Source organism: Athene cunicularia (assembly GCF_003259725.1).
Source record: "Athene cunicularia isolate RWA chromosome 5 unlocalized genomic scaffold, athCun1 chr5_part1, whole genome shotgun sequence".
Taxonomy (NCBI): domain Eukaryota; kingdom Metazoa; phylum Chordata; class Aves; order Strigiformes; family Strigidae; genus Athene; species Athene cunicularia.
In genome coordinates this window covers 34,833,502-34,846,642 of record NW_020799101.1, presented here as the reverse complement: position 1 = coordinate 34,846,642, position 13,141 = coordinate 34,833,502, and the positions used below count along the sequence as shown (strand labels likewise).

Below are 13,141 nucleotides of genomic sequence, written 5' to 3'. Positions count from 1 at the left end.
GGTCCATCTCTCAACACCCTACATTAGAGAAAGAAATAAAACCCAGAAATTTTATAAAATTCTGTAAAACCAAAATTTTTTGTTTACAATAAGGTTGATAAGAGTATCGGGTGTAGCAGGTTGGTTTAATTGCAGAAGCCAGACTTCATTTACTGTTCTGTTTCTCATAAGGGTAAGTTTATTGCTATTATCAGTTTATAAACAAAATAACTGATAGGAATGCTTCCTTGTTCATTGACGGATGCTCCAAAGCAGTGTTGTGATCAGACTCCATGTGAACCACCATCAGCAGAGACTGACAGACCTATTCTTCTAGGAAGAATCTCAGAAATTTGTTTGCAGGGAGCTGTGCTGCTTCTAAACTTTGGTTTTAGAGTGAAAGAAGGGCTATGAAGTAAGCAGTGCTCTAAAGGACACAGAGTGCCTATTTCTCCCTTAATCTCAGTTGCAGCTCCTCTTCATATCCTATTTGTGGCTCTGGGATTCCTCCTCATGTTTGCTACTGATGGCTTGGGCTCTCCTAGTCCTTCTCTTTTCCTTTTAATGCTTTCTGAGTCACAGCTATTAATTTTGCCATTGTTCTTTCCCTGATCTCATCCTATTAGTCAAGAGTTCCCAGTTCCTACATCCAAATTTCTAGTCTGTTTTCTCTTGATCCTTACCCCCGCCTCGATGTTTTTGTACCTATCCAAATCCCATGTTGGCTCTTCTGGTTTGTGTTCTCTTGCCTATTGTTCACTCTCAGCTCTTCTGGGAGTGACATCTTTGGCATTTCTGGTTGTTGTGTAGGAAGATGGCTCTTCTGACCAATTAAGAGATTTGTTGGGTTTTTTTGTTTTCTGTTTGTTTGTTTCTAAAGGGCTTTTTTTTTGCCTAGATGTAAGTAATTTTCATGAAGAATGTCAAAGGCATATTGAGCCTTGCCAAAGTCTTTGTTTCGAAACAAGAGTTGTATTAACTGTCTGTTCCACCCTTAAGGGAACTCTTCCATCCTGTTGTCTTTGCTTGCAAACCAAACTCTCTGCATGTGTAAAATTGTGAACTAGAAACTCTTTTAATAAAAAGCATGTTTGAGAGACAGAATAGAGTGCGAGTGGGGAGGAATTATGTTTTCTTTGGTTCTGACTCATTTTCAACCTTTACCGGAATGTGAATCAGATGACCTTCCTTTGACAGTACACACTCATCATCTCAGTTTATAAAGCGTGGTATTTCTGAATATGCTGCAGATAATTTGGATTGTGAAGCTGATCATACTCTTTATTTCTTTTTAAGCTCTTGACTGAAAACAGCCAGTGATAATGTGGTATTTTCTTCCTGAATATGTGCGTGTGCTTCAACATGCAAAAAATGTGTCACTGAAAGCGTGTATCAGCTAGCTACAAAATGTAAGGGGACAAGGTGGAAGAGCTAATTTATATGATATAATTCTGCTCATTTTTGTGTCAAAGGCTAGAGGCCATAATTGTAAATATTTGTAGCAAAGAAATTTTCATTTGAGATGCTTGGTTAACGTTCTGGTGGGAAAATGTTGGTAGAATGGAGGTATTGGAAAGCTAAGTATTTTATATTGACAGTTCAGTGGTAATAGGAGGTAGACTGGGTTAGATTTTTCTGAGTAAATAAAGTGCTAGGGTGGGTGCAAGGGTAATAGTCCCAGAGAGAAAGTCTATGCAGTTTGTACTCTTTCAGGAAAAGATACCCTGTTTGTGGTCTTCATAGTCACATTTCTGATGCCCAAAGAAGTGCACCAAAGTGGTTATAATGGAAAACAGCACTTTTGCCCTGGCTTCTTTACTGATGGAGTCTTGTTAGAGTTATTTTTTTCCTCTAGGTGTACTTTATGTTTCTGAAGTTGTTAGAAGATAGAGTTCAGCTTGACAGATGACAAATGGCTTTTATAACATAAGATTTGCTTTGGGCTAACCCACTTCTTAACTGAAGTCCTTAGACACAGAAATAAGAGTGACAGTAGCAAGGCAGAAGTTGTGCTTAACCAAAGAGGCAAACAGCCTTCAAAGGCAAAGAATATTCAAAAAAGATGTTTTGAATTTCTCGTGTAGATATATTTCTTAATGCATGTTGCTACCCTATCTGACTGATTGCAAGACAGACTCATTCTGAAAGTCAGTAACTACATCTCACTTGAGTATCTTTATGTCTGCACAGGGCTTTGTCACTATGTGTCTTTGGGCCCAAGGGTAGGGGGGAGCAATGAGTTTGAAAATGACTGGGAATTGAAACAGCTTACCCAACCCAACAATATTAGGTCAGTCTAAAGACATCATTACTGTCCTTTGTTCATTATCCAGATTTTCCACATAATACTATGCTTCATTTTGGGGGATAAGTAATCCATCAACCTGGAACAAAACCTATAAAATGCAAATAGGATCCTTTGAGAAAGTCTTTATAGTCTGGGACCTTCAACACTGCCAACTGTCACGGGTCTCTGCATGTTACTTCGGAGACTACTAACTTAATCTGTCTCCTGAAAAATCAACAAACCCTGCTCCTTGTCACCTTCGTTGTATGCAGAGAGCAAGTTGTAGGTCTTTGTTAATTATTCCAGAAGTCTTTCTTAAGGCCTGGAGCTTTCGTTCTCTTTCCATCTTTTACTCTGTCTTGGACGTGATTAATTTTTATATACTTCCCTTTTACCTTCTCACTTGCAAAGCATGCTTTTCTGTTTAAGAAAGCAATATATTTGCTGCACTTTTCAGGTGCCCTTTTCAGGATTATGTTACCCCTAGGACAAAAATTGACAAGGAATTCTATCCGGTACTTACTAGTGGTTTTGTTTAATCTGTTTGAAGGGGACATGGTGCCACTAGCACAACAGTGAGAGTCAAAGGTGTTTGCATGTTCCCTTTCATCTTACAGTGTGACTTGTCACTTCAAATGGGAGTGGGTGCAAAAAATAACTTCCATATAGGTGGAGAAACTGACTTTTACCCCAAGTAGCAAAATACTTTCATTTGCCCAAAAATGGCATGGCTAACACTGCTTGTTCCAGCTGCAAAAAGTGGACTTGTATTGACTTGCCCTGTTCCCGTGCATTAAATACCAGAGAAAAAAAATCTAGCTGTTACCAGCTGAATTGACTTCATTTGATGATGTTTTTCATCTCTAAGCAATTGTACATGTAATTATTAATTGCTTTAGCCATCATGTCAGTCACTACTAAAACATAATTTCTGATGAAAGCAACTATCATTTATTTTGGATTTTCTCTTCCTTTTGTACATTTGTAGGAGGAGCCTAGTGGGTGTCTGTGTTTTGTTTCTTGCATGTCTCTGCTTCTCTTGCTTTTATGGAGTGTTTGGTTTCATTGTTCTGTTTGTTATGCAGCTGTGGAGTTCTTATCTATAAAAATGTAATGAATTTGACGTTGCTTTGTATTTTGCCTCTGTCTTTGATAACAAGTTAAGATCACTTCCCCTCTTCTGAAGAAATAAGTTTGAAAGACACTTCTGTGTTATTATGAATTTGGCCCACCACCAGATATGGATCTAGTTGCCTGATTTGATTGCATGAATGGTATAAAAGTGTTGGCAGGAACTTGAAATGGAACAGCTGGTGAAAAGGGAAAGATCTTGGGGAATCGGGGAAATACTAGGATTGGTATTGGTAGTAGTAAGGGAAGAAGCAAGAGCTCCTTTTTCAGTGGTAGTATGCATATGTATTAGATTAAATTGGATTAAATCCAGATGCCTACTTCTGATTTATCTTAATATACATTTGCAGTTAGAATATTGACAGCAAGTCAATTTTCAAATGCAAGTAAGAGATTACAGTCTTTGTTGCTTTAAATTTTCTGTTCTGTAACTCCACGTGATTCTGTTTGCCTCTTACCTTTTTTCTGTTGTTCATTTGATAATGCCTTAAGTGTTTGCTTACTCTTATTTTTATATATCCTCTTTCTATCCTGCAGACAACTTTATTTCTCTGAGTTGTATTTGAATATGAAAAGAGAGGAGGAGGAAGGGAAAGAAGGAGGAGTAGAAATTTCTGAGTAGAACAATCTAGTCACTTGAGGAAAATTGCTACAAGTATGAGATGACTAAATTAACTCATAGACATGTAATCTAAAAGCATCAGATCTCGTACCTGTATCTTGCAGGCACACTTTAGCTTGTCAAAGAAAATTGATCTCTTGTAAAGTAACATTTAACTAGAGACAAAGCATTTTAAAATCTCCAAAGAGTTTGGTTTGGTCATGTTATCTTCATATTAAAAAACTGGCAACAACAAAGCAATAAAAGCACTAGTGATTATTGTAGTGCCTGTACTTCAGTTTATTGTACCTGTTCCTCTGAACTTTAACAATTTTATTTTGGCTGTTCATTTATTAATAGTAGAGCCCTATAACAGTTCTTTGGGTTGTCTTTTTGCAAACCTTTCTACCTTAAAGTATTTTAGCATACTACCATTTTCTACTGCTGTGGTGATTATAGGAAAGTGAGGAAGTGAACAGTGGAACCCCTTTGGGAAGTAAAATTGGAGTATGAATTAAAGACCTGTGTTTACAGACTTGCTCGGTAGAGGGAAAGAGTATTTATGGTCTAAATTTTAGCATGAATAGAAAAAACCTGAAGGGCATTTTTTAATTTAAAAAAGATGCAGAAAGATGTAAGAATTTTTACCTCACAACTGCAACTGCTTTACGGTGGTGACGGATGCTATAGACAATGATTCTTTTCTAAGTATCTAGAATAAAATAATCTGAGCTATATTCCTGAAGTCTGTCAATCTCCCAGGCTGGTTGTAAATTGAAATTATTTCATTCAAAATAGACTAGTGAAATAAGTTTGTTCTGTTACAAAAATAACTCGCTGAGCAAGCTATGCTATATGATAAAAAGCTGCTGTAATGCATTTTTTAAAACTGATGCATTGAACAACTACACTGAGAATGTAATTTTGTGTGACTAGAATTCATTTAATCATGAAAGGAAAGCATAGTAGTTTAATCCAGGGAGAATATAACATGGGCAAGGTATATTTTGGTGACAGTGATAGTCTACACCTACGATATCAGTCAGGAAGAGATGACGTCCATATAATGGCATTAGGGATGATTTATGTAATTTACATTACAATAGGTAAAAGAATTCTTGAACAGCCTATTAAGGAGAGTATGTATAGGTGTTTAAGAAAACTGCTTTTTCTAGAGTCTGTTTTTCTGTGTCTGAATTACGACAGCTTGGCACTGCTAAACTTAGAAATGGTTCCATTTCCTCCTCTCCTTGCAACACTTGTAAAAATTTGTATAATTTTAATAGTTAGATGGCACAATATTTTCCATTATTTGCTTTTGGAAGTCAGAGGTAAAATACTACCAGCAAACATGTTTGAATTACAGTTCCTTCATTTTTTAACTTGCAAAACATGTGATACAGCAAACATAATAAGAAGAATCAGTTTCAGAATGGTTTGGGGTGAATTTGAGGAAGTGAAACTTGCTGGTTTTTCTCTCCACGACTCAAATCCTCTACTGACTTGAAGAACAGTGGACCAGGTTCTCTCTAGTAAGTAATTGTAACATGGAAGGTTAACCCCAGCACAGCCAGTAAAATTCAGTTTACAAAGCCAAAGAAGCTGTTTGTGATCAGGTGAACTTTTCTGGATAACATGAGCAGTCATAACAAAAAGAAGTTATGAACCAGTTATTGGTTGAATTAGGGCAAATCTCTTAATATAGCTACTGTCAAAAGCTATTGTCAGTCTTGATTTAAACAATTTCAGTGACAGAGTCCCCCAGAGCTCTTGAAAGGTTGTCCCACTGGGCTCTTGAATTGATCTGATGTGCTGTTACCTTCACTGTTAAGTGTGCATCTTAATTCCCCTCTAATTCTGTATAGCCTGAGGACTGCAGAGTTGCAGAAAAGACACACAAATGACAGATTAAACTCAGTGCAGATGAAGATTAAGTGATGTACCTGGTATGTGTGTTTGTGTGTGTAAATAGTCCCATATCACATTTAAAGACAGCTAAGGTGATTGTTACTACTCACTAGTTGAAAGCAAGTGAACCCAAGAAATTAGGAAAAGAGCAGAGAATAAATCAGAAAACACATTAAGGTGTCGCTATATAAACCAGTGACACAGGCATATCATGTAACTTTTTCTGATTTGGATCTCAGATGTTCCACAAGGAAACAGTCGTACTGAAAAGGTACATCAAAGGGCAGCAGGATGACTAACTATGGAAGAATTTACATACGAGGTATGGCTGAGGATGGTATGAGTAGAGTAGAATAGAGGTCTTCAGCCTCAAAAGACAGATGACTGAGAACAGTATGGTGTAGATGTCTGTAAAATCGTGGAAGGGTGGATATGGTGAATAAGAAATTATTATTGTCTCTTCTAGTGCAAGAAGTAGGGAGTATTGAATGAAGCTGGCTGGTAGCAAATTCAAAACAAGGTATTTTTTGATGTAACTTAAATATGGAACTTTGACACAGCATCTTGTGGAAGCTTAAATTTTGTGCAGGTTCAAAAAACAACTGGAAAAATACTTTGAAGGTTATGTTATGAATAAGACATCATCTCTGGGTCAAGAAATCCCTGAACTACAAATAGCTAGAGGCTGGCAGAATATTTCTGAGGAAGTGTCCCTGTGTGTGCGCGCCTTGTTCTCAGGCTTCCTTAGACTTACGCTCTTGGGCACTGTTGTTCAGAATTTGGGACTATATGGAGCCTCTGGTTTGATCTGATGTGACCTTTCCCAAGTGATGTGCCTCATTCTTCCTTGTTTGTAATCTGCAGAATCGATAAATGAATATTTAGAGATGGTGTCAGTTCAAAACTGTTGGAAGCTTTTGGGATCCTGTAAAGGATTCACTTTTCTGTAATTTTAATATTTTCAGCAAGCTTGCTGACTTCATCACTGTTTGGTATATAAGTATATAATAAGGGAGCAGCAAGCTGAATTCTTTTTAAAGCATCAATACTGCTCAACTGGGCAGACTATACAAATGGGTATTTTTAATATCTCTTAATTGCAGGAATGTTGAAGAAGACCAAAGAATGTCTGTCTTAAATACTGAAAAATACTATAAAGTGGAACGAGTTAGGTAAATGTAGGCCTGTGTGCTTGATGTCAATCCTAGAAAAAAGAATGGAAAGGCTAATACAGGATTTGATTCATTTAGATTTAAAATGCAAAGGCAGGCCTTGATGGACCTAAAGGTTGGTCAAGGACCAGCAGCATCACAACCAAAAGAGAAGGATGAGCTGAACAGATATAAGTCGAGGCTGTGGGGGGCTGCAGGTTTTGAGTTACCAGAAGCACCCAGTTACATCTGCTGTAACAAAGCTTCCTTCTCTGCACGTGCTTCTTTGCCATATCAGGCCTCTTCACAAAGCAGTTTCTATCTGCCATAAGCGTATAAGCCCTCGTGTTTTTAAGCCAGAGTTTGTATTGATAGAGGGCTGAATGTCTGGCACTGTGCATTTTCTCCCGTAGCTATAAACTGGTTTTGCCTGACCTGGCTCTGCCTGTTTATTCCACAACAAAAGGGTATGAATATAACTCATATTGGTCAGTTTGGCTTTCTGGAAGATGTCTCTTTGCGTTTGGTTGAAAATACTGTGTAATATTACCTGCATGCATTTACAGTGCAAAAGGTCCTGAAGTGTTTTAGTGCCTTTTTTTCTCATTAGAATAACTCTTGGAGGTGGGGGATTATTTATTGAAGGGGTTTGAGAGAGATGCAAATAGCTGTGGCGAGTTTTCTGTTCATCTGTAATTCAAGTGAAATACACATATTGGGCCAGTGATTTAACTGCTAGGAGCAGAAGTTCTTGATTTCACACCTTACTTTCTATTAGATTATGTAAATTGTATTTCTTAAAAAAAAAAAAAAAGGTGGAAGTGTAGAAGTATCTCATGTTTTACTTTTAATATAATAGTCTTGAGCAGACATGGAAGTGAATACAGAAGATAGGCCCACATATTGCCAAACTGTTGGCCTACACATCTGTACTGCTGCTTATTGATTTGTTTTAGCCAGAAGGTGCAGTTTGGACTTTTGGCCTGTGTCTAATTTGCATTATTTCTAAAAGGCTTATTAAACCATGCTATGCTACTTTACTGTTTGTTATCTATTGAATTAGTTGGGAAGGGGGTCCCATTTGTATATACTGTGCGTGATACTTTGCTGAGCAGATGTACTCTCTTTACCCAATTGACTGTAGTTATTTTGTGATACGGTTTACTCATTTCACATAGAAAAGCAACTTAATAAAGAGAGGAAATGAAAGGATATCCATGTCAAATGCTTAGTGATCCTTGAAAAACTGATTATGATAAAGGTGCAAAATAAGTATCTACTCACTGCTTTCAGGTGAGGTGATTTTACATAATTACACATTTTGGAAACATCCTGTAATATTTCTGGTTGCAAAGAGGTTTAAGTTTTGGAACTTGGTAATGAACTTGTTCATTTATGTTAATGCATCTGAATTGTTTGAAGGTGAGAGGAATAATGCACTTAAAAATAACATCTTGATGTCTAAAATTAAAAATTATTAATGAATATATCTGAAAAAAAATTACCTTTTCCTTTAAAAATATTACATAGTTGTATCCAGTCTCTTAAAAATATTAATTGTATCCAGTTCTCCTTTCTACAAGCAAGCTTCCGACTTGTTCCTAGCCCCCTCATATTTTCAGCAGAGAGCTTAAGAAATCTGAATTGCAACTCTCGGTTTAGAGATTTCTGAAACACTAAGTTTTGAGTAAGCTTTTTTGAAAGCTTCATCGAATAATCTGTTTTTTCTTGAATTAGCATGTTGGCTAGCTGTTGTGTTTGGGTTTGTGGGTGGGGGTTTTGTTTGTGTTTTTTTTAAAGCAATGATAAACAATACCTTTTACAAAAGAGGAGGCAAAAACCTCACAATGTCCAATAAGAAGACTTTTCCAGTGTGAGAGCAGTAACGGGAGCATCAAAACTTGAATTACAATTCTTATTTTCCTCTCTCTCTTACTTCAAACTCTGAACCGGATTCAACAGATACAAAGCTGTCTTCTGAAATCAGCTGACAAAACCTGTATTGCATCTGCTGAATGTTACAAGTGTTACTGAGTTGTAGTAGGCTTTGATGGTTCATGTTATGGAAATCTTCAACTGGTGCCATTGAGACTTATGGCCATATTGTTTTGTATTGTACAGAACCTACTTGTTAACTGATTATTTTTTCCTGGTATGTTAGATGAGAGGCAGAGTATCAGTTTGTGTTGTATAGAAGCAGTGAGGAGGCGGGAAGAATTCTTACTGGATTGATGTACTATGTGAAGTGAGACATAGGGAAAAAGATTGAGAGATGTTTGATTGAGCAGTTGTGAAGAGATCAGCTGGAGTTACTGATAAAATAAAAGGACAGAAATTGTGGAAATACAGAGTACTGGGACCTGTCAATAACAAAATGGCTGAGTGATAGGTATACTAGCAAAAATTCTCATCAAGTTCTCATCAAATACAGCAAATGGGAAGGTGGAAAAGGGTTAGAAATAATGGGAACTTTTTTGCCTGTACTAAGCAGAAGACTTAAGTATGAATGTTTAGAGAATATGAAACTTTCTTTTCCCCTCATATCACAGCAGTCAAGAGTGGTATCTTGAAGGAGGAATTTCAAATATATATTCTATGGTAATATGCATGAGATGACCCTTCTCCTGCAGAACTTGTTTCATCTATCTTTCCTCATAGGAATTCCATTATTTTGGGAGTATATTGTTGACTCTTGATATGAGACAAGGCTCAGCATAGTATAACTTCTGTTTTTTAGTCTCATGGTATTCTATCAGTCTTTGGCAGCAAGTTTAGTCTTCTAGCACCTGGTAAAATTCGTAAACCCTTTGTGTATAAGTGAAGGGTTCAGAAGAGGTGTTTGTGAATGGCAAATTAGTCTGTCTTAAGCAAGCATCAGGCAAGAGAGAAATTATTTTAGCAAAACATAAGAAGAAAAAAACCCCGAAAAAGGATTGATGGATACATTAAATAAGAAAGAAGTGTTAAATAGAAATGAGGGAAGTGATGCAGAGAGAAGTAGAGGAAAGATATTTAAACAATGCTGGAAAAAGAAATATTATGCCTTACTAAATAGAAAAAATGGTGTGAAACCAGTAAAAGACAGTAGGAGCAAAGATGTAGATTTTCAAAGCTAGTATTACATACAGACTTGCCCAGTGTGATACTATAAAATGGTGTGTTAAACAGTATACAACTAGTTATGCTTTTTCATTTTCAAGGGGTGTGGGGTTTTTTGTGTGTGTGAGCATAGGTACCTTTGTCCATGACTCATAAGTGTAGTTTTTTGAGTAACAGCTACTGTTTATTTTTCAAGCCTTATTAGATGTTAAAGTATAATTCTAAAATGTTTTACATGTTATTTCCATTTTGAATTCATGTCCATGTGGCTTATGTAGTGGATGCTCCTAATGAGTGAAATAACTGAGGTCACCTACACTTTCTTTTTTTACAGTTTTACTGGGGCACTAATGTCCAATCTTGTTATTGAAACTCTGTACACAGTACCTTGGGGTGTATTAACATGATGCTCTTTCCTTAATGTGCTGTAGTTTACCTTTCATAAATAACTAATCAACACTTCTAGCTTTATTTAATATCCTTTTATATAAACAAAAATTCATTATCCTATAATAAAAGATACCCTTTTACATTTACTGCTGTGGTGCAAAATGTTGTTTCCTTTGCCAGATTAAATAGATTATAAAGTACAGTAAATGTTTTTTTTTGGTAATACTAACAGAAGCATGGCTTTTTATTATTTTGTTTTTTCTTAAACAGCCGTGCATGGAAATATCTATTAAAGTATTTTGAATGATTTAAATCTTAGGAAATATTTCACTCTAGTATAAGTCAAGAGAGAAAGCATTTAATAGTTTTTCTTTGAAGAACCTTAATATCAAAAGAGAGCTGTTATTTGAGCAGTAAGGAAATGTAAGAACATGAAATATTTGTCATAGAAGGATTTAAACTTCAGTATCAGTATAAAGAAATTTAAATTCATTGTGTTACTGTCCATACATTAAAGTATATATTGATGTGATAAACAATTAAAGCAGTATCTGAAATAAAAACTTACCTAGGAGATACTTGATTGAAGCTTTTTCTGTGCTCTGTCAGAATATACTGAGACTCACTCAGCAGATAGGAAGCTTTTTTCTATTTGAAATGCATTGTGCACTCTCGTCTTGTGATTTCTTTTTCCACAGCGTCTTGTTGTTCACTGCTGCTTCGTCTTGTGGTATTGGTTATTTCCAGTTTATTTCCAGGTATCTCCAATATCTGATTTCTTCCACATTCAGCATTTTTGTTTATTCTGCCCTAATCAGGTAACAGAAAAGAACCTGTGAACTTTGCATCTTCCCAACCCTCCCACCTCCCCCCAGAAAAGGAAAAAAAAAAAAAAAAAAAGGCAAATGCACTGACCCCAGTTAACTCAAGTATTCAGCACCCATTTAAAAAATAATTTAAAGATTTAGTATCCAGTAAATTCCATCTGTTTTCTGTAGCTATTCCAACACTGAAAAGTTATTTCCCTACACATTTTTGTAGCCTCCAGGTTTTAGATTTTTGTAGGAAATATGCAGGATCAGTAGATATCAGGTCTTAACTTTTAACCCATGCAATATTATTCTGTGAAGGATGATGAAGGTCTGCCTCTCTCAGCTCCTTATGCTTCTGTCAGACACAGATGTGAAATGCTGCTTTAGAACAGAGGGGAAAAAAAATCCCAAAGGGTGTAGTGTTTTGTCATCTCTTAGGACAGTGAGCACGCATGGCATCAATGAGTAGCATATATGAGCTATTCAAACCAGTCACTGAACTGACAGGATGACGCTTTCATACATAATAGACCCATTAATTATTTCTTCTGATGGACAGCAGTGTCTACTAGAAGATAAAAGCAGCAGATGATAATACTACATTTGATAGGTTCTCTGTGTTTGAACAGCTTGTCATCAATAAATGAATCCAGGAAAAAAATGCTGTTTTGGGATAGAATCAGGTGAAATGGACCAGAGTTGTTTTGACATGGTAGATGTCACGTATAGGGTTAAAAATTCCTTTCAGGATAAGGTCTATTCATAGCTAGCTCTTAATCAGAAAGATGTTCCAAAAGATTTGCTTTAAAAATCGTGGTTTGTGTTTTTGCTTCATCTAGCCTTTCATTTGGGGAACCTGGCTGTAGTGGCTTTTCATTTATAACTTAATGTGCAGATTAATCCTACACGTTCATCACGTTCATGGGGTGTTGGGGTTTTTTCTTCTTTTTTTTTTTTTTCTCCTACAAAAAGAAACCTTAATGTTTTTAAAAAAATGTTTTTCAAAGGACTTTATTTATGAAGATGATGTTCAAACTCATCACACACTTTGTATCAAACAAAGGCTTCCTGACTCACAAATCTGTTTTGAATTAATTTAGAAATTTAAAGTCTGATTTAATGTTAATGAAACGCTTTCTTGAGGTTAATATGTAGGAAATAATATATATTGAAAAACTCACTTTAATGTAGTATAAACCTGTCATAAATCTGTCCTAAAATATGATGGGTAAAATATTCATTCACTGTAGCAATGTTGTTAGGTGCAATGTTTACTGATTGTGGGGGAAATAATGCAACATTTGGAACTTTTCCTCAGAATATAGTTTCATTTTTTTCCCCTTGGAAGATTATTTACTGTAACTTTTCTTTTGAAATTATTGACAAGCAAATGTTTACCATCAGTTTGTTTCTTTTCTTTTTTGCCTTCCAAATGTTGAAGGTGAAGTAGAGATAAAACGATGAGAAAAAAAAAAAAAGAGACTATTTACTTTAGAACTGGGGTAAAATATGAACCACACCAAAAAGATGGTGAGACAAGAGGCTACTTCTACAGGTTTGTACTTGTTTACTGTAAGTATGAAGAATCTCTCTCTTAATTTGCCCTAGTCTTGTTTCATTGAAACAGCAAAGTTAACTTCATCTTCCTTGTTATGAAATGATGGAGAGCATCTGGATAAAGCTTTTCTGGTTTATCCAGTCAATAATGATGAGCGCAGATATGCCCTTATATCACATAAAATAACTTCTGGAATACCTTTGGTCTCTAGCTTGCATCCTGTCT

The 13,141-nt window shown here is 36.0% G+C and overlaps 2 protein-coding genes across 2 annotated transcripts in view; one reads left to right on the top strand and one right to left on the bottom strand.

Moving 5' to 3' along the window:
• CHRM5 (cholinergic receptor muscarinic 5) overlaps positions 1 to 11,461 on the bottom strand; it is a 49,256-nt gene extending 37,795 nt beyond the window's left edge. The window contains exon 1 of the mRNA XM_026848910.1: positions 11,115 to 11,461. The gene's annotated coding sequence lies outside the window, so the exon portion shown is untranslated. The remainder of the gene's footprint in view (positions 1 to 11,114) is intronic.
• AVEN (apoptosis and caspase activation inhibitor) overlaps positions 1 to 13,141 on the top strand; it is an 82,441-nt gene that overhangs the window by 8,225 nt on the left and 61,075 nt on the right. The gene's annotated exons all lie outside the window — the stretch shown is intronic.